The 26,858-nt window shown below is 41.4% G+C and overlaps 1 protein-coding gene and 1 non-coding gene across 2 annotated transcripts in view; one reads left to right on the forward strand and one right to left on the reverse strand.

Moving 5' to 3' along the window:
- The window catches only part of IGF2BP3 (insulin like growth factor 2 mRNA binding protein 3), a 153,884-nt gene that overhangs the window by 67,902 nt on the left and 59,124 nt on the right, over window positions 1-26,858 (forward strand). The window lies entirely within an intron of this gene.
- LOC115898490 lies at window positions 5,749-5,819 on the reverse strand. The gene has a single exon (XR_004058217.1). It is a non-coding gene; the product is annotated as a small nucleolar RNA SNORD65 (small nucleolar RNA).

Consider the following 26,858-nt stretch of genomic DNA (forward strand, 5'->3'; position numbering starts at 1 on the left):
AGTATCTTGATTTACATGATACAGTTTTGGAAGATACAGTATATATGAAAACTGAGCAATAAATATTTTGTCAGGTTATAGGGACAGATAAATGGGTTTCCTCTGTATCTGAATATCAAAGACCTTCAAAGGCTGTGCAGGACATGAGGCCACTTCTCTTTATTGTGTGAAGCTGTACTGCACACCTCAGGATGTGTGACATACCTGGTCTGTGGCTCTCAAATATTAGTAAAGGACCCTTTTCCTAACCCCAAAAGATCCACAGATTTCTAAAACCACTTCCTTAAGGGGTGAAGGTTTCTCCATTAAGAATTACTTTTCTAGGCCGGGCGCGGTGGCTCAAGCCTGTAATCCCAGCACTTTGGGAGGCCGAGCCGGGCGGATCACGAGGTCAGGAGATCAAGACCATCCTGGCTAACATGGTGAAACCCCGTCTCTACTAAAAATACAAAAAACTAGCCGGGCGACGTGGCGGGCGCCTGTAGTCCCAGCTACTTGGGAGGCTGAGGCAGGAGAATGGCGTGAACCCGGGAGGCGGAGCTTGCAGTGAGCTGAGATCCGGCCACTGCACTCCAGCCTGGGCGGCAGAGCGAGACTCCGTCTCAAAAAAAAAAAGAATTACTTTTCTAAATCATTCGTTCCTCAACTGTGTTGAATGACCAGTTTTTTTTTTTTTTTTTTTTTTTTTTTGAGGCGGAGTCTCGCTCTGTCGCCGGGGCTGGAGTGCAGTGGCCGGATCTCAGCTCACTGCAAGCTCCGCCTCTCGGGTTTACGCCATTCTCCTGCCTCAGCCTCCCGAGTAGCTGGGACTACAGGAGCCCGCCACCTCGCCCGGCTAGTTTTTGTATTTTTAGTAGAGACGGGGTTTCACTGTGTTAGCCAGGATGGTCTCGATCTCCTGACCTTGTGATCCGCCCGTCTCGGCCTCCCAAAGTGCTGGGATTACAGGCTTGAGCCACCGCGCCCGGCCGACCAGTTATTTTTAAATTTCTAATTGATCACTGACTTCTTTGTAAAATACAGTGAAAATAAATTATTACAATGAAATTTTAATGTCAGCCAACAGACAAGCTGATTTTTATTATCAGATTCAACAGACATAAAATTATTGTCAGTCTGCTATAAAAATTTGTAAATGCTCGATCTCCACTTGTAAGTTTGTCTTGTCATGATGTGGTCTCTATCTTCATCTCACTCTGCTTTCTCTCCCCTCAGTCACCCAAAATGACGGTATGTTCCTAAAATACTTTCCCATGGAAGGTGTAAGTTCCCCTCTTCTTGGCCAAAAGCTCAAATGTTTTACTCCCATCACCTCCTTTGTTTTGCACAAGTATCACTTTCTATAAAAACTATCATTTAATGATAGAAATGAACTTAAGACTGCCTTTACCATCAGCAGTCCCTTTTTATCCATGATAGAAATTTGCAAAGTAGTTTAGCAGGCATAACTCAAGTTGTTTATTTCTTCTTAGCTTTATATACTTATGGATAGGAAGTCATGCAGTAAAAACGTGCAGAAGTTCTGCAAGGTATATGTTACTTTTGCTAATCACATATAGGTAAATCCATCTTAGATGATCTGCTTTGTAATACAACTTAACTCTAAAAGTCTAAAAATATCTCTGAGCTATGTATTAAGCAGGTGGTTTTGGACTTAGACTGCATTTTTCTTTTTTCCCTTTTTTTTTTTTTGAGACAGTCTTGTTCTTTCACCCAGGCTGGAGCGCAGTGGCGCAATCTCAGCTCGTTGCAGCCTCTACCTCCTGGGTTCAAGCGATTCTCCTGCCTCAGCCTCCCGAGTAGCTGGGACTTCAGGCACGCACCCCCATGCCTGGCTAATTTTCGTAATTTTAGTAGAGATGGGGTTTTGCCATGTTGGCCAGGCTGGTCTTGAATTGCTGACCTCAAGACCTCAGATGATCCACCCGTCTCAACCAACCAAATTGCTGGGATTACAGGCTTTACAGGCTTCAGCTGCCGTGCCCAGCCTAAACTGCATTTTGCTTCATGCCAGCCGCTAGGGAAGCAGTGACTTTTTTGGAGATGAGTCTTGTTCTGTCACCCAGACTGGAGTGCAGTGGTGCAGTCTTGGTCACTGCAACCTTTACCTCCCGGGTTCAAGCGATTCTCCTGCCTCAGCCTCTCGAGTAGCTGGGATTACAGGTGCCTGCCACCACACCCAGCTAATTTCTGTAGTTTCAGTAGAGACAGGGTTTCACCTTGATGGCCAGGCTAGTCTTGAACTCCTGACCTCAGGTGATCCACCTGCCTTGGCCTCCCAAAGTGGTGAAATTACAGGCGTGAGCCACTGCGCCCGGCATAGCAGTGACTTTTCAAACCTTAATTTCAGAAGACTTCCTGCTGTATTTTTTGTACTGTGAGTTTGAATGATGGAAGACAATTCCTATAACAAGGCAGGAAGGGTTCTGGATTATCAAACTCCTGGCAGTTCATGCTGGTGATGCTGTTGGTGAAACCCCTCAGCAGGGGCCCTGCAACTGTTTCTCTGGTGGGTCTGTGTGAAGGCAAGTACTGCTGGGAAGGGGTCCTACTACTTGGCCACAGTGACTGAATCTTAAATATAATTGGTGTCCTTACTTTTGGTTACTCTGTAGCAGCAGAAAAGTTACAATTTTTAAAGGGAGACAATTTCTTCAATCATGGTTTAATAATCAGGGTTTTGGGCTGGGCATGGTAGCTCACACCTGTAATTCCAGCACTTTGGGAGGCGGAGGCAGGCGGGTCACTTGAGGTCAGGAGTTTGAGACCAACCTGGGCAACATGGTGAAACCCCTGTCTCTACTAAAAATACAACAGTTAGCCTTGTGTGGTAGCACATGCTTGTAATCTCAGCTACTCGGGAGGCTGAGGCATGTGAATTACTTGAACCCGGGAGGCAGATATTGCAGTGGGCCAAGATTGTGCCTCTGCACTCCAGCCTAGGCAACAGAGTGAGGCTCCATCTCAAAAAAGTAGGGTTTTGACAGCATCTTAAATACTTCTGCTCCTCCAGCTGACTCATTTTACACACAGTCATTATGCTGCGATGCATATGGTTGGCTTTGGTGCGTGCTTGTGTAAGTATTTATGGTTGGATCCGTGCTCAGTCATGAGGTGGCTTTTGAAGTTGTTCTTGTGTGAAATGGAAATTCTCGGGCATCTAGGTATTTCTTAATTTTCAGTGGGTGTAACAAGTACAGCCAGATTAGATTGAAGGATGTGATCTTATCACGTGCCTTGCTTTCTGAGGCTGGGTCAGCCTTAGAATGGCCCCTTTTGGTTGCAGTGTTGGTGTGGCAGACAGTACTTAAGCTATGAAGAACCTCTGATAGCATTGTCCTCAAAATGTTACCCTGGAGGAGCAGGACAAGGTCAGCTGTGGCTCTCTCAGTCCAAAACCACCCGCTTATTATATAGCTTAGAGATACTACTTTTAATGGCAAAAACTCCATTTACTTTTGTACCAACCTAATATTTTGTTTTAGACTTTCACAGAGTTGAATTGCATTAGAAATCAGATCATGTTAGATGCATTTGCCTATTTGTGATCAGCAAAAAGTAATATAATACTTTGGAGAACTGTTTTAATACATGATTTACTATCCTGGAGAAACAAGATATGGGAAACACAAATGTTTAGTTGCTCAGCTCCTGTGTGCCTCTTAGAAAACATGTTTAGAAAACATGTTTAAGGATGCACACTTTTTATACCATGTGTCCCTTATCTACTAACCAAGGACCTGGTGTGGCATTGAACTAAAGACATAACAACTTGTTCCAATGTTGGGGGACAAAAAAACTGGCTCATACGGCTCAGTGGGAGATGGTGTAGAAATGTGATTCCTTCCTTAGGAATTTTAAAGTGACTTTTTAAACACATTGAGAAAATAGTATACTGAACCTCCATCTACCGACCTTAATAATAGTCAACATTCTGCTTTTGTTTTATTGATCAATATTGCTTCACTTTTTTTAGGTGGAGGAGAGGTAAATTCTTTTAGAGCAATTTAATATGACTGGTGGTATAGAAAATTTACATGCTAACATAAAATAAGAATAGGTATATTAGTTTCCTATGCTGCTGTAACAATCACAAACTTGGTGGTTTAAAGCAGCAGAAATTAATTTTTGTTTTAGCAGCCAGGAGTCTGAAATCAGTCTCAGTGGGTTAAAGTCAAGGTTGTCATGAGAACTGGCTCCCTCTGGAAGTCTTAGGGGAGAATCCGTTTGCTTGCCTTTCCCAGGTTCTAGTGCCTGGCTGTGGTCCTTGGCTTTCATGGTTTCCTCTTTCAAAGTATACCACTTCAGCCTCTGCTTCTGTCCTCATATTGCCTTCTCTCTGACTTTCCCTCCTCTCTTGCCCCTTTTGCAAGGATCCATGATTACATCAGGCTCACCCAGGTAATCCCATATAATATCTCCACCTCAAGATACTTAATTATACCTGCAAAGTCCCTTTTGCCATATAAGGTACCATTCATAGATTTAAAGCATTAGGAGGTAGATATATTTGGGACCATTATTCAATTTACCACCAGTGTAGTCAGCACTCAAGTGTCAAATAAATGGTAATAGGACCACAACCTTGAGAGTGGGGACTATAAATACCCAGTGGTGAAATACATTAAGATAAAGTTCTTCAGTACCTAGAGGGATTTCTATGCAGAATACATTTTGTCATTTCACATAGGGGATGCAGCATTCCTATTATGAGATGACAAGATAGAAGGAGGCATGTATTGGTGTAAGGCCAGTTAGTAGCTGGTGCCTTTGAGACCTGAGAGGAAATGGCAGCAGTGCAACATCAGAGCCCAGACGGTGCTAGTTCATAGCTCCTGTCTCAGGCTTGACCCTGGCAGTTGACAACACAGTGCTCTCCTGGGCCTTAGGCCATTCTGTCACCCTCCCTGAGCTGTGGAGCTGAGCTCCTTCCCTGTCCTTGCTTCTGCCTCTTCTTAGAAGCCTTTTTGAATTTATCATAGTGCCTACTATGTGCTGGAGGAGAATCTGCTGCACAAGACAACTTTGATGTCTTATCCAAGTCTGCTTCTCTGGACTCGCAAAAAAAACAGATTCCTCCTAGCTCTGGTTTTCACTAAATGTTTCCGAGGTCTTGGTTATTCTCCACATAAACCTGGAGACACACTTTTCATTAAACTCTAAGGCAGAGGTATGGGGTTTCTGGGTCTGAACCTCAAGCCCCAGAATGGTCGAATGGAAAGATGGGGTAGAGACTTTGAGGGCAACTTCTTCTGGCTATGAGACTTTGGGTAAAAGTGACAATCATACAGAGTCCCTTTCCCATCTGTGAAAATGGGATTAACAAAAAAAAGTCCTTTCAGGGTCAGTGTGAGAACCAGCAAATAAGACAAGTCCCTTGCCCTGCTGCACTGTGAATTGACTTTTCTTGGAGGCATTTGTCCTTTGGCTGAAATTCACATGCTGTGTGCTCCAGTACTGTGAAGTACTTTACTTCCTCAACTCCATCCTTCTCTTAGCTTCAGGGCTTTTTGCATACATTTTCTTTGCCAAGAATCCATTTGCTCTCTCTTTTTTTCCCCCCCCAACAGTCTTATTTTGTTCTGGATCCTTTCCATCTTTCTTGATTCTCACCTATTATTTAGCCCTCAGTTTAGACGTCATTCCTGCCACTCTTGGATTAGACATCTCTCCTGTGTTTCTCCCATACCTAACACTATGGTAGCACTTAGCATGTAGGCTTGCATTCTCTCATGTATGTGTTTTTTTCTTCAGAAAACTAGGTTTATTGCTACGCCATCTGCCAGTAATTCCAGCTATTTTGGGTGATTTCATTATTTGACTTAGCATTTTGTGTGTGTGTGTGTGTGTGTGTGTGTGTGTGTAAAGACATATTTTAAAACTCAAGAGTCTTCTCTGTTGCCCAGTGCAGTGGTGAGATCATAGCTCACTGCTGCATCAATTTCCTGAGCTGAAGCAATCCTCCCTCCTTTGCCTCCCAAAGTGCCGGGACTATAAGTGTGTACCCCTCCCTGCCCCCCTATCCCCAAGCAAGCACTTTATATTTAATTGTCTTCTGACTTGTGTTTATTTCCCACATCAGAGCTAAGGTGGGTAGGGCTGTGTCCTCCCATGTTATCAAAGACCCAGAACAATGGCTGGTGTGGACTTGCTGGTCAGTATTCACTCACTGAACGTGTATTGGTTGGGAATTTTTTCAACTCTGTAATGGGTTATTCGGTTTAAAAAAATAACTCACTGGATTTTTTTGTGTAGGGGTGGGGTGAGGGGGTGGGTATAAGAAAATAGGATATAAATTTGTTGTCTCAGGTCACTGAGGTTTGTATTTTTTGTTATTTATTTATTTATTTATTTTGAGATGGAGTCTCGCTCTGTCACCCAGGCTGGAGTGCAGAGGCGTGATCTCCGCTCACTGCAGCCTCTGCCTCCCAGGTTCAAGCCGTTCTCCTGCCTTAGTCCCCCGAGTAGCTGGGATTACAGGCACCTGCCACCACGCCCAGCTAATTATTGTATTTTCAGTAGAGACAGGGTTTCACCACTATGGCCAGGCGGGTCACGAACTCCTGACCTCAAGTGATTCATCCGCCGCAGCCTACCAAAGTGCTAGGATTATAGGCGTGAGTCACTGTGCCCGGCCTGTTGGTTTTTCAGTTAATTATTTTTTTCTTTTTTGGGGGGTAGAGATGGGGTCTCGCCATATTGCCCAGGGTGGTCTCAAATTCCTGGGCTCAAGCTATCTTCCTGCCTCAGCCTCCCAAAGTGCTAGGATTGTAGGCATTAACCACTACACTTGGCCCCAGGTCATTGAGTTTTATTGATGCAGAAATCACTGAAGTTCTTAAAAAATGTTTTTGTTTTTTGTTTATGTTATTTTTTATTTTTTGGTGGTGGCAAATGGAAATCTTGGTGCCAGCTATGATCCCTTCACTAGCAGGGATCAGATGTTTTGGAAAGTATATTGCAGGTGTTTTATCTTGATCTGGTTACTTGTTTTAAATAGTTCAGGTTGTTTCGGTTAGGCTTTCTAATAGTAGTTGATCATAATATTCAGCTTTCTCCTTTGGGGGAAGTTCAGTTTCGTATTAAAAAAATGTTAAGGAAAACCTCAGACATTTAGTGTTGAAAAAATGAGTCACAAAGAAGTCAGAAGCATCAGTGAGGGATGCTCCTTATGGCTGTGAAATTGAGCAGGCTGTGCCCCTAGATGCCAGCCTCATTAGGGTGGATTAATGCTAAGCTCCTCTGAGCTTACACCCATCATTACTTCATGTTCTCCTTTCTCAGCAAATCTGATGCCCATCAATTCTGAGCATGTTCTGTGCACTTGCAGTATCCAGTATTGTTTACCACTGCTTGAAGTTGCCCAGCTGAACAAATATTTCTGACTTCAGATAATTTACATGATATCTTTCCCATGAAAGACATGACTTCATCATGTTAATTTCTTTCTTGCTTAACTAAACACGAGCAAACCTTTCTTTTGTCACAGCTTTGTTTCTGTATGGTAGGAATTTTATTCTGACATGCTGTTTAATTAATGTTTAAAAAGAGGATCTTTGCTTATATGCTCCCTTTGGCTACTAGAGACAGCTTTGTAGCGCATGATGGAGCCTGCATAATTTCTCACTGACCGCGTTTGCCTTGGTGTTGTCTTCTACTGAGTTTAAGGGTCACCTCTACTATTTATTTTTAGAATATTTAACTTCACCACTAACTTCATATCAATTTATTTTCAATCTTAATTTTTCCTGGCTTTTTCTCTCATGGTTTGTTGTTGTTGTTTTTGGGGAGGGTAGAGGCAGGGGAGACAGGGTCTCCCTCTGTCACCGAGGCTGGAGTGCAGTGGCATGATCACAGCTCACTGCAGCCTCGACCATCCAGGCTCAAGCGACTCTGCTACCTCAGCTTCCTAAGTAGCTGGGACTACAGGTACGCACCACCACACCTAGCTAAATTTTGTATTTTTTATAGAGACAGGGTTTCGCCATGTTGTTCAGGCTGGTCTCCAACTCCTGGGCTCATGCAGTCTGCTTGCATTGGCCTCCCAAAGTGGATATTTTAAAAAGTCTTGTTGATTATAAATAGCTTTATCATTTTGGGATAAAATGGGATTTTTTAAGTCATGCAGGTGTGTCTGTAGCTGGAAGACCTTGTGTGAACTAGATTACCTTTAGAAACCTTTAACACTGATAAATTTTTTAAAAATCACACAACCCATATACCTATCTGAAAGATTATGGCATACACACTGTAGGAATTATTGTTTATTTGCCTTATCAGAAAGTCTTGAAAGCATGTGTGGATTGTGTACCCCTTAATAACTCTTCAGTACTGGCCTCTTCAGTATCCAGGCCACTGGCGAAGGTCACTGCTGGGAATTCACGGTACTTGTTCAGCCTCCTTCCTTCCACAGCAGGAGGGACTCTCAAGGAGAGACTCTTCTCACTGATCCTAGATTAGGCCACAGAATCCTTCTCACACAGGCTGTGGATCATCACAACCAGTTGTTTGCAGCTGGCATGCAAAATGAACGTGATTGGCCCTCTCGGGCTAGATGATCTTTTGAGAGCCTGTTCATTTCCACCTCCATGTTTGTTTTAGCTCTTTTGAAAATATAAAAATTCTCCCAATGTGTGAAGAGAGCACATTCAAATCGTCCATTGTCTGTCTGAGAAACTCTCCAGACCACTCGTCTGTCCCTCCCAGATTCCCCTCCACTGGCCCCTCTCAGCCTGTTTCCCTTTGGGGGCACAGTTTCTGTGTCCCTTAGAGTAGGGTTCAGAACTGAACATAGTCCTCGCTACAGGTCTAAACTGTGCTTATTGCAGGGTGGAATCTTAGCTGTCCTTGACATTTGTTGACATTTGTTCAGTGAATAGAAGATCACATGCCCATATTCCTTAGGCATGAGATGATCATCGGTTACAATTGAACTAGCTTTTAGTTGTTAATAATAACTTATTATTGATTTACATGTTACAAGGTATGTGTGGGAGGGAGGCTTTTGTGAATGAGGTGTCTGATTTAACCACATTGCCTGGTACTAGTGTGAAGGACCATTCTGAGTGATCACTGGTGAGGCGATCACAGTTCTGCAGGGAAAGGGTCCTTCTGGAAGGCCACTCCAGCAGGCAGAAGACATCTTGAGTTGGATGAAAGCAAGTTCTCTTGTATCACAGAAGCAAAGGTGGGTTAATTCCAAGGAAGCTAATGAGACTTTGCTGAGTGTCCCCTAAGGAAGTCAGATATCAGAGTGTCCTCTAGGAACTCCTAAGAAATTGACCAGTGGCTATCTTATAGCAACTGGGAGTTATATGCCACTCACTTTAATTTTTTAAAATTAGAAATGTTTTTGGCCAGGCACAGTGGCTCATGCCTGTAATCACAGCACTTTGGGAGGCCAAGGTGGGAGGATTTCTTGAGCCCAAGCGTTCAAGATCAGCCTGGGCAACATAATAAAAAAAAAACCCATCTCTTTAAAAATGGACAATAATTTGCCAGATGTGGTGGCCCACGTCTGTAGTCCCAGCTACTTGGGAGGCTGAGGTGGAGGATCCCTTGAGCCTGGGAGATTGAGGCTGCAGTGAGCTGTAATCATGCCACCATACTGTGGCCTGAGTGACAGAGCAACAAGACCCTGTCTCCAAAAAAAAAAAGATGTTTGTGTTCACTTTAGAAAACAGAAAAAAGGACTTAAAATCCTACCATTCAGAGGGTAACTATCATTAATAGTTGTATATTTTTGTTGATATATGGGATGATTAACTGCCCTTGTCTTTTTTTTTTTCTCCAAATGGTTTTCTATCTGTGACAGCACTACTTACTGAATCAGCCTTTTCTTGAACTCAGCCTTTGTGCTATCCAGCACTCTGACATGTTTGCAGAAAGTGTTGCCTTTCTCATTTGAGGCTTAGCTAAGCTTGAGGAAGTCTTGGTTCATCAGGGTTGGTGAGGAAGGGACTGATGGTTCTGCCGTCATTTTGGCCACATCTGCCATACTGTGGGCAGTATTGGCCATCAGTTTACAGCATTCATGAATGTAGAGAAGAGCAGTCTCTTCCTTCTTTACTACTTAACCTTAAATAATTTCTGTAGGTTAGCTGTGTTGGTTAGGGTGTGTAGCAGGTGACACCAGTATTGTGCATTTTAATCTGGGTGCATTATCTTTTATGTCATTAATATTCTAGAAGAGCTATTAATGAGACTTGCTGGGTTGTTCAATTTTTCATTTTGTTTCAGATGCTTAGCAATTTACTTATTGTTTCTTGAACTAAATGCATTGAAGAATAAGGACTAAAAGTGGTGGTTCATAAACATTCACTTGTAAAAACAGAAACATTCCTTCCCCTTGCCTCAAGTTCTTACTCATTTTGATCTTGCCGTTCTACCTTCTGTGATACAATTTATTCAACTAGGGTGTGTACTGGGTCTGTCTACAGACAATGGTCAGTGCTTTTTATCATTTTAAAACTTTTTCATTTGCAATCTTTTGGATGAAACATTTCTCAGGTTATTCTGCCTTTCTTTGGTGATACTTGATTCTAAGTAGATGTCTGTAGTAGTACCTTAGTCATTGTAATATAAGTCCCAGTTTCATGTTTTGTTTGGGGCTCAGTTCCAAAGAAGTTAAAAATTAATCAGCACTGGCTTCCAGGAATAGATCAGAAAGTCTGAGTGTCTAAACCCATTACAGCTATTAAAGCTGTCCTTGCACCCCTGAAAAGTGAGAGTGCCATGGATGGGTTACGGCTATGTCAGACCATACAACTGAGATTTGAAAAGGCAGTGACAAGGCTGGGCACAGTGGCTCATGCCTGTAATCCCAGCACTTTGGGAGGCCGAGGCAGGCACATCATTTGAGGTCAGGAATTCGAGTCCAGGCTAGCAAATGTGGCTAAACCCTGTCTGTACTAAAAATATAAAAATTAGCTGGATGTAGTGGCACACACCTGTAATCCCAGCTACTCAGGAGGCTGAGGCACAAGAATCGCTTGAACCCGGGGGGTGGAGGTTGCAGTGAGCCAAGATCATGCCACTGCACTCCAGCCTGGGTGACAGAGTAAGAATCTCTCTTAAAAAAAAAAAAAAAAAAAAAAAGCCGGACACAGTGGCTCATGCCTATAACCCCAGCACTTTGGGAGGCCAAGGTGGGCTGATCACTTGAGGTCAGGAGTTCAAGACTACCCTGGCTAACATGGCTAAACCCCGTCTGTACTAAAAATACAAAAAATTAGCTGGCGTGGTGGTGGGTGCCTGTGATCCCAGCCACTTGGGAGGCTGAGGCAAGATAATTGCTTGAACCCAGGAGGCGGACATTGCAGTGAGCTGAGATCATGCCACTGCACTCCAGCCTGGGCAACAGAGCGAGACTCCGTCTCAAAAAAAAAAAAAAAAAAAAAAAAAAAAGCAACAACAAATCCAAGGTGACAGAAACAACTGTGAAGTTTTTGGCTGTCTTTTCAAAAGTGAAAGTTTTGTGCTGTAGAGTTGTGGCCTTGGCATTCCTGTACTGCCTATACATAAGCTATGAAGAGGGAGGAAAGGGGGTAAAGGTGGTTGTGCTGTTATGGGTTTTGTATTTAATTCTAACTGGCATGTGAGGGATTTCATTCATGTGCACAAGTGGGAGGTCCTGGAGTGGGGTTGCCCTGCTGTCTGAATCTTCCCACCAGCTACCCCTAACAGAGCTGTGGTGGTTTACCCCAATCTAGCGGCACTCTTTGCTTCCCTGTAGCTCAGTGGCTTCATCTGTCTTCTTGTCTTGGTCAGTGAAGGGACAGATCTACTCTTGTTTAGTTGGTATTTTGGTTTCAAACTGATTTTTTTTTTCAGAAGTCTCTGTTAAAGAATGACTTAAATATACTTCTTCCCCATTATAAGTAATACAGGCTCGTTGAATAAAATTTGGAAAGTAAAGTTCAAAAATGTCTTGGCATATTACCTTTCATACTTCTATGCAGGTATACACACAAATTGAATTAGATCAGAGTGAATTTTTAGGCTATTTGATACTACCGAAACTTTTATAGAAATTCTGCGCTTCTTTATACTTTCCCCCACTAATGGACAAGACATTGTTTTTCCATATCCTCCCCAGCATGCTTCACGCTAACATAATTCAAAATATTAGCCAATTTTGTCTGCAAAAACTAGCATCGTCATTTCACTTGGCATATTTGCCTATCTTTGACCAGTAGTCAAAGGGGTGTGTATGTGGGTATGTGTGTATTTTAGAGACAGGGTCTCACTGTGTTGCCCAGGCTGGAGTGTACTGGCTCAATCACGGCTCACTGCAGCCTTGACCTCCCAGGCTCAAGTGATCTTCCTGCTTCAGTCTCCCAGGTGCATACCACCATGCCCAGCTAAATTTTTTTTTTTTAATACAAGGGATCTCGCTATGTTGCCCAGGCTGGTCTTGAACTCTTGGCCTCAAGGGATCCTCCTGACTTGGTCTCCCAAAGTGCTGGTATTATGATCATGAGCTACCACACCCAGCCTATTTATTTTTGACTCTCAGTTCTATTCATGGCTTCTTTTTTCCAACTGTATATGTCTGATATTCTTCACACTTTTTGGGCAAACAGTTACAATGTGTTGATTAAAGATTTATCATCCAATTTCTTTTTCCCATCTGTGTAGTCTTGTAATTAAAAAAAAAAAAAAAGTACTGAATATATTGCATGTAATTTCCTGCTTTTGTTTTTCTCACTTGAACCTTAAGCCTTTTCACACATTAAACATTGGGAGTAAGCCGGGTGTGGTGGTTCACCCCTGTAAATCCCAGCACTTTGGGAGGCCGAGGCAGGTGGATCACCAGGTCAGGAGTTTGAGACCAGCCTGGCCAATATGGTGAAACCCCTTCTCTAGTAAAAAATACAAAAATTAGGCGATGTAGTGTCGTGTGCCTGTAATCCCAGCTACTCAGGAGGCTGAGGCAGGAGAATCACTTGAACCTGGGGGGTGGAGGTTGCGGTGTGCCAAGATAGTGCCACTGCACTCCAGCCTAGGTGACAGAGTGAGACTCTATCTCAAAAAAAAAAAAGGAATAATTCTCACTTTTGTTCTGATTTGTAACAACTTAAGTCGTTGAATTAGTAGGTATTTTTTAAAAAACAGCTTTATTGAGGTATGATGGACATAAACACATCTTTAAAGTGAACATTTTGATATGTTTTGGCATACATATACACATGTGAAACCATCAAGATTTACCTATGATGCGCGAGTCAATAGCTCATTCATTCCCTTTCATAGCTGAATAGTGGTTTGTTGTATAGATATACCACAATTTACTTGTTTACCTGTTGATGAACATTTGGGCTGTTTCCAGTTTTTACTACAAGTAAAGATGCTATGAACATTTATGTGTAGGTCTCTATATGGATGTTTGCTTTTTGTGAGGACCTACTTGTAACCCCCAGAGATAGTATGAAGATTATTTTAAACTAAAGACATTTGAGATTCAACAGATGCAGAAAGAAGCCTAATCAGAAATTCCTTAATTTAACTAAAGGCAGAAACTTCTGGGAATAGGGGATTTTTAGCAGCCTCCTCTTGGGGAATGTTCTTGGCGTGAAAAAAAAAAAAAAAAATGGAGAAGACCACTCTTACCTGCATAAACAAACATTACCACAAAATGTATCTCCTGTTCCCCTTGAAATCCATTTATTTTCCCATAGAAGCCTTTCCTCCCATATCCTTTTTCCCCAGTTAATTGGGTTTGTAAACTCCCTTTTTTAGCTGTTTGGAGTACTGCTTTTGTGTACTTCCATATATGAAAAAGTTTTGGTTTTTTTCTCCTGTTCATCTGTGCATTATCAGTTGAATTTGCAGGCCCTCAATTACTGAACCTAAGTTGATAAAGGAGAAAGTTTTTCTTCCTGGTATATTCATTTCTCTCAGATAAATACACAAGGGTGGAATAACTGGATCATATATTTAATGTTTTTAAAAAATTCTAAACTTTTGACACTAGTTGTGCCACTTTATGTTCTCACTAGCAGGTCCAGTCCTTGACAACACTTGGTGGTTTAATTTTTAGCCAGTCTGAAATGGCTCTGCATCCTTGCCATAGGTGTGTAGTATCTCATTGTGTGAGTATGTGTGTGTGTTTATAATAACTTTATTGAGAGATATTCACATACCAAGTGGCTTTTTTCGCCTAGTATAATGCTCTCAATGTTCATGTGTACTGTAGCAGGTTATCAGTGCTTTGTTCCTTTTTTAAAATCAGATAATTTAAATCAGATAATTTGAAACAAATTGTAGAATAGCCATAGGTTTATAGGGAAGTAGTACAGATAGTGTAGAGTTCCCACACACCCTAGACCCAGTCTTCTCTGTTTTTAACATCGTACTTGAGTATGGCACATTTGTCACAATTAAAGAACCAAATTATTTTTTCATGGTTTATAATAAACCACATTCCATATTGTTACTCAGATTTCCTTAGTTCTTACCTAATATCCTTTATCTGTTCCATTATCCTGTTTAGGACACTGTTTCATTGTCATTTTTCCTTAGGCTCCTCTTGACTGATTGCGACAGTTTCTTAAATTCTCCTCCTTACTGATGATCTTGACAGTTTTCAGGAATATTGATCAGGTATTTTGTCGAATGACCCTCAGTTGGAACTTGTGTCAAGTTTTTCCCATTACTAGACTGGGTTTATGGACTTTCTAGGAGGAAGACTTCAGATAAAATGTCATTCTCATTATATCAAGGGTACATACAATCGATACGACTTACCACTGATGTTGATGTTAACCTTTCTTTCTTTCTCTCTTTCTCTCTCTCTCTCTCTTTTTTTCTTTTTCTTTTTTCTTTTTTTTTGAGGTGGAGTCTTGCTCTGTGGCCAGGCAGGAGTGTGGTGACATGATCTCGGCTCACTGCAGCCTCCACCTCCCAGGTTCAAGCCATTCTCCTGCCTCAGTCTCCCCAGTAGCTGGGATTACAGGTGCTTGCCACCATGCCTTTATAATTTTTGTATTTTCAGGAGAGATGGGGTTTCACCATATTGGCCAGGCTGGTCTCGAACTCCTGACCTCAGGTGATCCACCTGCCTTGGCCTCCCAAAGTGCTGGGATTATAGGTGTGAACCACCACACCCGGCCCACTGATGTTAACCTTAATCACCTGGATGAAATAGTATATGGTAGTTTGCACCACCACCCCTCCCTGCCAATACTTTGCACAGCCCACACTTAAGGAGTGGAGAATTATGCTCTATCTCCTTGAGGGTGGACCATCTACATAAATTATTTGGAATTCTCTCCATGGAGATCTGCTCAATCTTCCCTGTTTATTCAGTCATTTGGCTTGTGGACATTTATTTTGTACTCTGGGCTATAGTCTAATACTACTTCACCTATTTTGCTGCTCTGATGTTCCAGCTTTGGCTGTTGGGGGCTCCTGTGTCCCTTTGGTCACTCCATCATTGTGTGTTTCTGTGTGGTGGTTTTTTGTTGGTTGGTTGCGATTGGTTTTTCCTTTTTGAGTACGTACTTTCTGGCACTACAAGATATTTCAGGATTATCTTCTAGAATTCCTGCTTCAGTCCTTGAAATAGCTGTTTGTCTAAGGAGCTTTGGTTACTTTTATTGGAGAATGGCTCAGGCACTCCATCTGCCTTGGCCTCCCAAAGCACTGGGATTAGAGGCGTGGGCCAGCACACCTGGCCAATGTTTCACATTTTTAAAAACATTATAAAATGGATAATTTTTAAGCATTTATAAATGTAGAGAGAATAGTATAATAAATCTCCCTGTGTACCTATTCCCTAACTTCAGTTGCCAGCTTAAGGCCAATCTCATTTTCTCTATATCTATCCCACCTCTCTCTATCAGATAATTTAAAACAAATCTTAGATAAGTAATTACATTAGAAATTATTTCAGCATGTATCTCTAAAAGATATAGGTTTAAAAAAAATCAGTATCATCACATATAAAATATTCTCATAAACCATGAAGTCTGTTCAAATATCTTAGTTGGTTCACATTTGAAAAATTGTATTAGGATCTAAATAGACTGGACGTGGTGGCTCACGCCTGTAATCCCAGCACTTTGGGGAGCTGAGGCAGGACAACTTTGGGCAATGTAGCAACACCCTGTCTCTCTTTCCAAAAAAAAAAAAAAAAAAGAGGTGGGTGGTAGGGGGAATCCAGGTGAGGTTTATATTTTGCAGTTAGTCGATTTAAGTGTCTTGACTTTTATGTTCCCATTCCTTTCTTGTTTTATCTTCCCTCCCACCCCCGCCCCATTTGTTGAAGAAACTCTTTTATCCTGTCATGTTTAGGTTGACTGACTTCATCCTTGAAGTATAGTGCATGTTCCTCAGTCTTCTGGATTCTTGTGAATTGGTGGTTAGATTTAGAGTAGTGATCTCAACCTTAAATTTTAAAAATTCTAACGTCCAGGCTATGTGTCATACTAATTTGAATTTCTAGTGTTAGGATCCAGGCGTCAGTATTTTAAGCTCCCCAGGTGATTCTACTGTGCTGCCAAGATTGAGAACCACAATAGGTTTGGGCATATTCAGATTCACTTTCTTTCTCCCTCCCCTCCACCTCCCCTGTTTCTCTTTAAGCAAGAATACTTCATAGATGGTAGTACAGACTTCTGTCAGGAAGTACATACTTGGTTTTCTCTTTTTGTAATTAGCAGCCATAGATTTGAGAGCTCCATTATTTCATAAAGGGAGGCAACAAGGTCATTTTCCAATTCTATTATTCTTTCATTTATTAATCGAAACACTTCTATAGAGAAACTCCCAGAGACTATTTGGTTACTGCCAAAATTTAATTTCTATAAGAAGGGCATTAATGTTTGATTTTACAGATGGCTTATCAACTTATAAAGGGTTATGGTCCTGATAATCCCACTATAAGTTGAAAATACTGTAAGTTGAAAATTCATTTAATACACCTAACCTACCAGGTAGGTTGTTTTGTTTTGTTTTGAGATAGAGTCTCACTCTGTCACCCAGGCTGGAGTACAGTGGTGTGATCTTGGCTCACTACAACCTTTGCCTCTGAGGCTCAAGCGATCCTCCTACCTCAGCCTCCTGAGTAGGTGGAACCACAGGCATGCACCACCACACCCAGCTAATTTTTGTATTTTTTGTAGAGACGGGGTTTTGCCACGTTGCCCAGGCTGTTCTTGAACGCCTGAGTTCAAATGACCTGCCTGCCTCTGCCTCCCAAAGTGCTGGGATTACAGGTATGAGCCACCTCCTCAGGCCCTACCAGGTGTTTTATAAAGATCCATTTATGGCCATTCTTTTTAAAGGGCTGCATAATTGGAAAAGACTAATTTATTTCTTTTGTTGGAGTTGTATAAATTGTTTTCAGTCTCATTCTTATAAATAAGGCTTTCTTACACTGCGTTGAGATACAATTTATATACCATACAATTCACCCATTTAAAGTGTACAATTCAGTGGTTTTTAGTATATTCACAAATACATACTACCACAGTTAATTTTAGAATATTTTTATCACCTCAAATTATGCACCCTTCTGATATCGCTCTCCTGTTCTTTCCCCCCGCACTGAATCCCCATCATCCCACCCCACTTAGTCCTAAGCATCTGCTAATCTTTCTCTGTATTTCCCTATTCTGGGCATTTCATATAAATGCAGTCATATAATATGTCGTCTTTTGTGTCTGGCTTCCTTCACTGAGGAAAGTGTTTACAAGGTTCTTCAATGTTGTTGCCTGTATCCAGACTTTATTCTTTTTATTGCTGAGTAATACTCCACTGCGTAAATATACCACATGTTGTTTATCTGTTCGTCAGTTTATGGACATTTTGGTTGTTTCCACTTTTTGGCTGTAGTAGTGCTTCTATGTATATTAATGTATAATTTCTTGTGTGAACATGTGTTTTCATTTTTCTTGGGTATGTTTCTAGGAGTTCAACTGCAGAGTCACATAGTAACGTTATGTTTAACATTTTGAGAAGTTGCCAGACTGTTATCCAAAGTGACTGTACCATCTTACATTCTTGCCAGCAGTGTAAGATGGTTCTAATCTCTTCATTTTCTATGCAAACACTTGGTATGATTGGACTTTTTGATTATAGCCTACTGAGTGTAAAGTGGTATCCTTTTGTGGTTTTCGTTTGCATTTCCCTGATGACTAATGATATGAAGCATCTTTTCATGTGTTTATTGACCTTTTGTAGTATATCTTCTTGGACAAATAATCTGAGTAGATATTTTTCCAATCTGTTAATGGATTATTTCTCTTTATTATTGAGTTGTAAAAGTTATTCATATACTTGCTTGTTAGCCTGCATATAAACATCTAAATCCATCAGCCTTCGTGTCCTGATTTTTGCTCTACACTTCCATCACTATTCACTGTATTTGAATAATTAGTATTAAAGACTAATTTATCAAAATAATCAATGTAGTTATATTGTTTCTACACATAGCTTTGCTTAGGTGTGTTTGTTTGTTTTGAGATTGAGTCTTGCTCTGTCACCCAGGCTGGAGTGCGCCATCATAGCTCACTGCCACCTCTCTTTCCTGGGCTCAAATGATCCTCTTGCCTCAGCCTCCCAAGAAGCTGCATCTATAGGTGCAAGCCACTGCACCTAGCTGATTGATTGATTGATTTTTTTGCGGGAGGAGAGCTAGGTTTTTCTTTATTGCCCAGGATGGTCTCAAACTCCTAGGCTACAGCAAATCTCTACCCTCCCTTACCCCTCCACCCCTGCATTGGCCTCTCAAAGCACTGGGATTTACAGGCATGAGCTACCACACCCAGCCTTGCTTAAGTATTGAGTTTGTTATGGGGTTCTAGAATTTTGATCTTTATACTTACTTGTCTGAGGTGTCACTAATGGGCAAGGCCATTTTTGTTTTACCATAAGGCGCATAGCAATTGGATAAAAAGTAATGGTAGGAGGATAGTTATTGAGATGGCAGATGATGCACTGATTGTGATATAAGTGAATTTGTATTTAGCTGAACTTTTGGTCATGATTAAAATTCTAACAAATGTAGTGCTTGAATTTGGTTTTAGCAATTTTACTGCTTCTGTCTATAAAATATGTTAAACAATGAGAGAGTATTTCTCTTACGATACAGTTGAAATCCTAGGAAACTTTATCTTGGAAAAAAAAAACCTGGTAAGATCAAATTTCATTTTACTCAAACTACAGTGTTTTCTGAAAGATGCAGGAGTGGCTATTCTGCCAACCTGTTTTGTTGTATTGAGATAATAACCTGTAGTGCATTACATAATGAAGTTTTTTGGTTTTGTTTTTTAAAAACAGGGTCTCTGTTGCCCAGGCAGGAGTACGATGCTGCAACCATGGCTCACTGCAGCCTCAACCTCCTGGGCTCAAGTGATCCTCCCACCTCAGCCTCCTGAATAGCTGGGACCACAGAAGTGTACCACCACACTTGGCTAATGTATTTTTTGTAAAAATGGGATCTTCCTATGTTGCCCAGCCTGGTCTCCTGAGCTTGAGTGATTCTCCTGCCTCGGCCTCCCAAAGTGCTGGGATTATAGGTGTGAGTCACTGCACCAGGTCGCATACTGACGTTTTAATGAACAGTGTAAATGTTACATCTTTGCCCAGTGATTATTGTTAATTTTAAACTTTGGACTTTGACATTAAAAATTAAGTTTTAAAGCCGGGTACAGTGGCTCAAGCCTGTAATCCCAGCACTTTCGGAGGCCGAAGTGGGCGCATCATTTGAGGTCTGGAGTTCGAGACCAACCTTGCCAACATGGCAAAACCCCATCTCTACTAAAAATACAAAAATTAGCTGGGCGTGGTGGTACATGCCTGTAATCCCAGCTACTTAGGAGGCTGAGGCAGGAGAATTGCTTGAACCTGGGAGGCGGAGGTTGCAGTGAGCTGAGATCATGCCACTGCACTCCAGCCTGAGTGACCCAGTGAGACTCCATCTAAAAACAAAAAATTAAAATTTAACTTAAAAATTTAAAATCAGCCATCACTATAATGAACATATAAGCATATACAAGTAGAAAGTGTATAATAAATCCTCATGTAACTGTCAACCAGCTTCAACATTTATCAACTTTCTGCGCTTGCTGGTATGAAGAGCTTTTGAAGACTCATTTTCCATACAAGGTGGTGACTTTCTGAGAAACGGGGGTAGCCTGTTGAGCACTGACTTTAGAGTCACACAGTGTGGGTTCAAATCCTGACTCTTCATGTATTTCCTGTCCCGCTGGGCATGTGGCCTTTCCTCTTTGAAACTCAGTTTTTGCATCTTGAAAACAGGGTTAATATCTGCCTTTGAAGGTTGTTCAGATGACTAAGTGGAATAATGTGTGTGAAGAATCCAGTGTGTTTGGTGGCTGATTACTGTGTGGATATAGAGACTGCTGGGAGGAGGGATTCTCCATTGCTGTGTTGGAGTCCTAAAGTCTACAGCTGTGTGCTAGGGCCCGTTCTAGATATAGCCATGAAGTAGAGTCTAATTCAGACATGGTCAAGTGAATGGCCTTCCAAAGTAAAGACAAGCCCCTGGATTAGGTTGGAGGTGGGTGCTTACTATGGAGGATGGGAGAGAGGTGTATTAATTTATCAGGGCTGCTGTAACTAATTTCCACAAACTAGGAAACTTGAAACAAAGTTCTGGAAACCAGAAGTCGCCATCAGGTGCTGGCAAGCCTTCCTCCTAGCCTTTGGTGGTTGTGCCCAATCTTTGCTGTTCTTGGCTTGTAGCTGCATCATCCCAGTCTCTGCCTTTGTGGTCACGTTGTGTTCTCCCTGTGTGTGTCCCTCCAAATTTCCCTCTTAAAAGGGTATTAGTAATTGGATTAGAGCTATATTCACAGGTACTGGTGAATTTTTAAAGGGCACTATTCATCCCAGTACAGGGAGTTAACCAAGACTGGGGTGATCAGGGATTGTATCCTATAGAAGTAAGAAGACCTAGTGTATTCTAGTTTAAAGGTAGTTAGTAGGGAATCAGTTGGGAGTGGATGAGAATAATGTATGGCAGTCTCGAACCATATTAAACTGCATGGATGCCACTCATCGGCCAAGAGGCATGGTGGGCAGTAGGCCGGGCGCGGTGGCTCACGCCTGTAATCCCAGCACTTTGGGAGGCTGAGACAGGCGGATCACGAGGTCAGGAGCTCAAGACCATCCTGGCTAGCACAGTGAAACCCTGTCTCTACTAAAAAATACAAAAAATTAGCTGGGCGTGGTGGCAGGCACTTGTAGTCCCATCTACTCAGGAGGCTGAGGCAGGAGAATGGTGTGAACCCAGGAGGCGGAGCTTGCAGTGAGCCAAGATTGCACCACTGCACTGCAGCCGGGGCAACAGAGCGAGACTCCATCTCAAAAAAAAAAAGAGGCATGGTGGGCATTTTCCAAGGTTTTTAGCTCAAAATTCACAGTGCAGTGGGTATTGTTTTATATTCACAGCTGAACATTAATTTTGAAATAGCCTTTTTATATTTAAAGACATTTCCAAATTACAACTTTCCCAATCCATCTTAGAAGTTGACACTTAAGTTCTCTGCATCCCCGACCCCTCACCAGTTAGCTGACCATGGCTTGACCTCTTAAATGCACCTGTGTAAGACTTCACTTGTTAACAATAAGAGATGCATGGAATTGCCCCGTGTATAGCCAATGCATGGATGTATATTTTGTAGGGACCAAATACAAGCTATAAGAGCATATAGGTTCCAAACCAAGTATGGACTGGGAGTGGCGAGTTGCAGACACAACTCTGGGAATCCTGTGGTTGAGGATAGAAGCAGACACATGAGGAGGAGCAGTTTGAAGACTAGAAAATTGAGATTTTGTTTTGTAATATCTTTAAACTCCAGGTGAACTTGGTTGGTGAATAGAGCTTCTGTGAGGTCAATTTACTGTTTTATAGAATTGATTTCCTAAAAGATTTGCAGTTAACTGTCTTCTTCTAACCATAACTTCTCCTTGATTAATGGACCCCTGTTACTCATTGAAACCTTTAAAATTACTTGAGAATGCCTGCTTCCAGTCCCAGTTCACTCACAGTAGGTGCTATCCAAATTGGTACCCAAATCTTTTCTAAACAACATGAAGTGGGATCACATCTGAGGGATAGGATCTGAGTGAATAGTTGGATTAATAGAATTTTGGACCAAAAGCAGTACTCGTGGTCTTAAGCAGTTTTTTAAGTACAGCAGATATAAGAGAACATGGCTGGAATCAAAAAATGCCTTTATCTTGAATACACACTAGCTGAGACAGCAACACTGGGTGTGAGGGAACCTTGGTTTGCCTTGTAGAACTACCTGCTCCACCCCACCAATAAATTTCAGAAGGAGAAAATTTCAAGGACATTTGTAACACTCTGGTAATTTGTCTGCCCGTTGTTCAAAAGCAGCTGAACTTATTATGAAACACATGTCAGTCATAGGAAACAAATGCTAATGGAGGGAGGGACTCCCTTAGTCCGCTGTCTTCCATAGAACTCTGACCTTGCCTAGCAGTGTGTTCAATATGCCACAATGAGTTGGTGTGGTAAGCATCTTTTTTTCCTCTGCCTGGTCTCCAAATAATTCATACATTTGGCTCTGCGCATTCAATTGTGTTTCTCCAGTACTCTCCCAGGGGAGCCTTAAGAATAGAAAGCCAGGCATAGTGACTCACACCTGTAACCCCAGCACTTTGGGAGGCCAAGGTGGGTGGATCACAAGGTCAAGAGATTGAGACCATCTTGGCCAACATGGTGAAACTCTGCCTCTACTAAAAATACAAAAGTTAGCTGGGCATGGTGGCATGCACCTGTAGTCCTAGCTACTCAGGAGGCTGAGGCAGGAGAATGGCTTGAATGCAAGAGGCAGAGGTTACAGTGAGCTGAGATCGCACCACTGCACTCCAGCCTGGTGACAGCAAGACTCTGTCTCAAAAAAAAAAAAAAAGGCAAAAATTAGCCTGGCATGGTGGTGCACACCCGTAATCCCAGCTACTTAGGAGGCTGAGGCAGGAGAATTGCTTGAACCTGGGAGGCAGAGGTTACAGTGAGCCAAGGTCACACCACTGCACTCCAGCCTGGGCGATAGAGCAAGACTCTGTCTCAAAAAAAAAAAAAAGAAAAAAAGAGAAATGTCTATTTTCCTGGCATTTTTTTTTAAAACCATCTAAAGGCCAATATAATTCAGATTTGATATTTGTTTTCATTTTCTTTCTGATTCTAAAATTATATACTCCTTGTAGCAAACATGAAAAGTGAAAAGAAAAAGTCTTTCTCCCAGTGGCAACATTATTCCATGACTAATAGTTCAGTTTAATGATTAGGCATTTTTCAACATGGTTGGGTCTTACATGTATAATTTTATATCCTGTTTTAAAGATTTTTAATTTTTAAAAAAATCGAACTATATTTGATGTAATAAAATTCACCTTTCTGAAGCATACAATTTAGTGGTTTTTATTATATTGTAAGGTTTGAAAGTATCAGCACTAATCTTAAGACATTTTAATTACTCCCAAAAGTAACCCTATGGCCATTAACAGTCACTTGCCTCTCCTATCTTCCAGTCTCCTCCCAGGGCCTAGAAACCACTAATCTACTTTCTGAGTCTCTAGATTTGACATTTAATATAAATGGAATCATACACTATATGGCCTTTTATGTCTGGCTTTCTTCACTTAGCATAATATTTTCAAGGTGCAGCCAGATTTTAGTAGGTACTTCATTCCTTTTTATGGCTGGGTAATAATTATTGTGTGAATATACCACTTACTGTTTATCCATCCATCAGTTGATGGACATTTGGGTTGTTTCCATTGAATGGATGTTTATCCATCCAGAAGTTGATGGACATTTGGGTTGTTTCCATTGAATGTCCAATCTGAACATTGGTGTACATGTTTTTGTGTAAACATAGATTTTCAGTTCTCTGGGTGTATACCCAGGAATGGAATTGCTGGATCATATGGTAACTTTTTGAAGAGCAACCAGACAGTTTTCCCAAGAGGCTGTACCATTTTACATTCCCACCAACAATGTCTGAGGGTTCCAGTTTCCCTATATCCTTTGCCTAAACACTTGTTATTATTTGTCTTTTCAATTATAGCCGTCCTAGTGGGTGTGAAGCAATAGGTCATTTTAGTTTGATTTCTGTTCCCCTACTGACTAATGATGTCGAGCATTGTTTCATGTGCTTATTAGTCATCTATATATCTTCTTTGAGGAAATGTCTATTCACTTCCTCTGTGCATAAAAAAAATGGGTTATTTGGCCTTTTAGTGTTGAGTTGTAAGAGTTCTTTGTATATTCTAGATACAAGTCCCTTATCAGATGTATGATTTGCAAATATTTTCTCCCATTATCTATGTCTTTGCACTTTCTTGATAGTGTTCTTTGAAGCACAAAGATTTTATTTTTTTTGTTCTTTTTAGCACAAGGTTTTTTTTAAAAATTTTGTTGTAAATGTTACGTAATTGGACTCATTAAGTTTATAATGGATGTTTTTTCTGTTCTGTGTGTAATTGGTAATTAACCATTCGTCGTGTAACAATTGCCACAGTTGTGAACATATCTGGATAAATTTACATGCACATTCCTGCTGATTTCTTTAGTGACAATTGAACAGAAATAAAATTAGCAGGTCAAAGATTAGCAATGTTTCAAGGCTTTTAATTAATTAATTAATTTAGTTAGTTAATTTTGGTCTTTGAGACAGGGTTTTGCTGTGTTGCCCAGGTTGATCTTGGCTCATTGCAGCCTCGACCTTCTGGGCCAAGCCATCCTCCTGCTTCAGCCTCCCATGTAGCTGGGACTACAGGCATGCACCACCATTCCCAGCTAATTTTTTATATTTTTTGTAGAGATGGGGTCTTGCCATGTTGCCCAAAATGGTCTTGAATTCCTGGACTCAAGCGATCCGCCTGCCTCGGCCTCCCAAAGTGTTGGGATTGTAGGTGTGAGTCACCATGCCCAGCCTCAAGGCTTTTTGGGAGATGGAGCCTTAATCTGTTGCCCAGGCTAAAGTGCAGTGGTGTGATCTTGGTTCACTGCAATCTTTGCCTTCCAGGTTCAAGCCATTCTCCTGCCTCAGTCACCCAAGTAGCTGGGATTACAGGTGCCTGCCATGCCCGGCTAATTTTTGTATTTTTAGTACAGATGGGGTTTCACCATGTTGCCCAGGCTGGTCTCGAACTCTGGACCTCAGGTGATCCGCCTGCCTTGGCCTCTCAAAGTGCTGGGATTACAGGGGTGAGCCACTGCACCTGGCCTCAAGGCTTTTTTTAATTGCCAAATTTCTTTTGAGAAATGTCTCAATTAACACTTCTCCTGGCAAAGTTTAAGATTTCTTCCAGTGATCCCTTGTTAGCACTGTATGTTGATATTAGCATCTGTTAGCTGTGATTCCTTTGCCCTTTTGCAAGGGGAGCTGTTGTGTTTTCCCAAAATTATTTGTGTATTTTAAAGTCAATTTTACGAAATCATGTGTTTTCATGTAGTCTGGTATTCCTAACTGCACCTATTGATGGGATGTTGAGAACTGCTCATGCTAAATTCAATTCTATGGCATAAGTCAGTAGTGAGAGATTCTGAGTTTTCTTTTTTCCCTTTATTGAACTGGTCTAGGAATTTTATTATAAGGCCCCATAGAGCCAGAAGGATAACTGCTGCACACCTGAAGGACTAATTCTTGTAGGAAACATTCGTATCATTATTGACTTTGGAATCTACCTCTTCTCCTCCTCCAGTTGCTTTTATTCTTACTTTTTAAATAAGCTTTAAATAGGAGTAGTGGGTAAAATGCCAGCATCTGGGATGGTCTGCTACTGCTTTTGGAAGCCATATAATCTTGGACATTTTTCACCTCATTTAGAAAATTCACTTCTTATTCTGTGATTTTACCAGAATTATGTTGGAGTTGTAATTAAGCTTTGTTTTGAACTGCTCTCTTTCCCTTTTTCTCTAGTAATTTGTGGCTCTTTGGAGTGATAGTCCTGCCTTTCTGCTAAAGCAGTTAGTTACTGAAACTGGTGTTTGCTTCTAGGATTCTCTAGCCTTTGTGTTTTGGTTTAGAGGCGAAAAGCCTAGAAAGGGGCCTGGGCAGTTAGTGCTGTCCTAGTTCTTTGCTCGACTCTCCCCAGACTGTGTGGCATGTTGGGGAATCCTATGCCTGAAGTGGGTGGAATGAAAGAAAGATAGCAGGTCAATAGCCGGGATTCCCAGCTATTGAAATTCCACGTGGCAGTTCCAAAGGTTTGCATTTACCAACAAGGATGTATCACCAAGATGACAGATTGGGGTGGTGGTGGAGGGTAGCAAGGTGAGGAATGTCATTCTTAAGCAAGTTACTTAAAATCGACCTCAGTTTATTCATATATGAAATGGGGATAATTGCTACATTCTGAGGCATAAATAAGATGGATTAGTAAAACGTTTAAAACAGTATTTGACACTCTAGTATGAAAATTTAAAACTCAACAAATATTGTTCTTTGGGTATATATGTGACTATATGAGCATATACACATACCTTTTTAAAAATTGAGAAATTCACACAATATAAAATCATTTTATTTTTAAACTTATTTATCATCATCATCATCATCATTATTGGAGACAGAGTCTCACTGTGTCACCCAGGATGGAGTACAGTGGCGTGATCATAGCTTACTGTATCCTCCTAACTCTGGGTTCAAGCAGTCCTACCACCTCAGCCTCCAGAGTAGCTGGGAGTACAGGCACTCACCACCACACCTGTCTAATTATTTTTATTTTTGTAGCGATAAGGTCTTCCTATGTTGCCCAGGCTGGTCTCAAACTCTTGGCCTCCAGTGATCCCTTGCTTCAAGTGATAACTTGATCTCCCAAAGCTCAGGGATTACGGGCGTGAGCCACCATGC

The sequence above is a fragment of the Rhinopithecus roxellana genome, chromosome 6 (assembly GCF_007565055.1).
Source record: "Rhinopithecus roxellana isolate Shanxi Qingling chromosome 6, ASM756505v1, whole genome shotgun sequence".
Classification (NCBI taxonomy): Eukaryota; Metazoa; Chordata; class Mammalia; order Primates; family Cercopithecidae; genus Rhinopithecus; species Rhinopithecus roxellana.